The sequence below is a fragment of the Drosophila kikkawai genome, chromosome 2L (assembly GCF_030179895.1).
Source record: "Drosophila kikkawai strain 14028-0561.14 chromosome 2L, DkikHiC1v2, whole genome shotgun sequence".
Lineage (NCBI taxonomy): Eukaryota > Metazoa > Arthropoda > Insecta > Diptera > Drosophilidae > Drosophila > Drosophila kikkawai.
Genome location: NC_091728.1, coordinates 10,821,810 through 10,824,450, shown reverse-complemented (window position 1 = coordinate 10,824,450; position 2,641 = coordinate 10,821,810). Strand labels below are relative to the sequence as shown.

Below are 2,641 nucleotides of genomic sequence, written 5' to 3'. Positions count from 1 at the left end.
TGGCGATGACAAATGGCGGAGGCATTCGGCCCGATGACTATATTAGAGGGCAAAACCACTAATTTATCCCCAGAGAGTGGAGATCCCGGCAGCTGTTACCCTCATCCCATCGCATCGTTGCCTTTGCCGAATCTGAGCTCGTTGAACCCTCCAACGCGCCGGAGTTGGCTTTAATTGGAGCTTTGGCCGACTTCCCCTTAGCCGGCATCGGTTTATATTTCGGAAATTTAAAGACCCAATTCCGTTATTATATTATTTAATTTTAAGCTCTCGACTCGTTGATTTTTATGGGATTTGCGGCATTTTCTCTGCCCAACTCTTCTTCTGGCCCATCTGGGAAGCCCTTTGGCTAATTATTTGGAGTTTAATGCCAATACCCAAAAAGTTGTTTGCCCATTAACAGCACACGAAGCGGCTTTTTAAGCTGTGCTTTAAGTCGTTTGTAGTATTATTTCCGTTTCCGGCGGTTTCCTAGAATTTACTTCTAGGCAAAATAAGCATCGGTTTTATTGTGACATTTGTTTTTGTTTGTATTTTTAACCCAAGCTATAACTCTGTTGGGAAAAGAAACAGCTAAAGATCATGGCTTATTTAATTGCCAGAAAAGAAATCCCGTGAATTTTCTTTGACTAAATATTTTTCTTACATTTAAATTAGTTTTTAAAATATTTACCATAGTCTTATATGTATATTTGTTAAGTGTTCAAGTAGTAGGAAATTTTCTCTTACTAGTGAAATTTTTATTTGTATCTAATTTGTATGTAAATTAAATAAGAATTTTTAGACTTGAATAAAGCATATTTTTTACGGAAAAGAAAAGTACGATCAGTTGGCACCGATCGAAATTTCGAACTTTTAGGCATATGGACCTTCCCTGTAAAACAATTCAGTAGTCATTTTTATCTAGAGCTCTCAGGTCAGGCCACATAGGACTGAAAGTTTCTAAATAAAAATTCATTGGCATAATTCCAACCAAATTTCCTCCTAAAGCCTTTGCTTAGTTTCTTTATCCGTGAAGTTTTTGGTGAGTGTTCAAGAAGCCTTTTGTGATAATGATGTTAGTGTAACAAAATGTCCTCAAAAGCACCAAGCGACCCAATCATGTGTGGCAGCTGTGGCTTTGGCTGTGGTCCTTACGGCTATGGTCCTTCGGGACCCTGTGGACCTTGGTGCGGCCCATGGTGTGGACCCTGCGCCCTGTCTCCAGGACCCTGCGGTTCGTACTGCGGCTGTGGGCCCTGCGGGCCTGCGTGTTGGCCCTACGGTCTGTACACCTGCTAGGCTTCAGAAGGATTTAAGGAACGCATCAGCCATAGCCCCCAGGTGAGTGATTCGAGAGTTGAAATTTCTTGGGGGCCGAGGGGTGGCAATAAAAATTTCATCCGCTTCCCGTGGATACCGGGGCAGAGGGTTATCGCAATTCAATAACTGCACAAAGAGACGGCGGCTTCGATTGTTTGGCTCGATTGTAAACAAAACTCTAATTTGAATTCTTGAGCCGAAGAGAGGAAAGTCGCATCAGTTGTGCGAGTGTGCAGGTGCAAAAAGGGAAAAGCTGATTTCATTTCAGAGGCCTCACCCGGCGTCGGGTGCCGTTGCCAAGAGGAAACCGGCATTCAACGGAGTACAGGGACTGCCGTGTGTGTGTTGGCTTTATTACAAAATTTTTCGTGCTTTGGCCTTTGTTTATTTGAACTGCCGTTCGGCATACGGCCGCCTGCAGTGCGTATGAGCCCAGCATCCAATTTGAAGCCCCCCATTGGCAGGGCCTAAATGTAGGAATGTCGGCCATTCTGAAATTTGCAATGTGCACAGCTTGAAGGCAGAGTAATCTCGTACATTAACTATATTTCATTTTCTTTGCAGGTGGGTTCGTGATAAGCATTTGGAAGGAGTAATATTTGATTACGCAGTCATATCCATGGTACTCATTAAAATTTGGAGCCAATCCTAATACCTAATAAATTTGTGTGCTTTTTCGGGGGGTTGGGGGAACTCATTGGTGCCTCCAAATGATCCCAGCCATGAGCAAATTTGTCGCCTAAGCCTTTAACGGCTCTTCGGAATCCGAGGACTTAGCGTGTCTGTTCGTTTGGGAAAGCCAGTAGGCATCCCGCCTTTCACCCCGTGAACCTGTGTACTTCCCATTTGCAAACATGTCTCGGCAAATGGCTGCCGGCTACGACTTCTCTCTCCTTCCCGCCGCCTACGAAAATTCTAAATGAAAACCGAAAGTCATGAGTTCTTTCCTTTCGCTAGGAGGGGAAGTTTGGCATCCTCTGTTGCTTTGTGTCGCGTTATTTACGAGTTTTTCCAGTCACTCTCGAGCCCAGAAAACTCTTTCAGGTATGTCGACTTGACATTTTTAATTTAACGCAAAGGAACTCCTTCGGTGAATGGCGAAGCACATGTGCCTTCGGTAAGCAGTCGGCACAGCGACGGTAAGGCACAGCCTTTGGGATTAAGCAGGCATTTTATGGGCAGGCACAGACATCGGTATCTAATCCGAGGCCAAAACTAGCCCCAATTTTCCCAGCAGGCTCCAGCTCTTCGATAAGCCTTAAAGCGCATTGTGGTCAGCTTTGGTGCCTGCTGTGCTCTCCATCACATTGCTTTTGGGTCCAGATCTTGACTTTAATGG

At 44.6% G+C, this 2,641-nt stretch overlaps 1 long non-coding RNA gene across 1 annotated transcript; it reads left to right on the top strand.

Moving 5' to 3' along the window:
* Positions 1-864: 864 nt before the first annotated feature.
* On the top strand, positions 865-1,965 carry LOC138928943 (uncharacterized). The gene is made up of 3 exons (XR_011445357.1): positions 865-1,024; positions 1,085-1,323; positions 1,867-1,965. It is a non-coding gene; the product is annotated as an uncharacterized lncRNA (long non-coding RNA).
* The last annotated feature ends 676 nt before the right edge of the window (positions 1,966-2,641 follow it).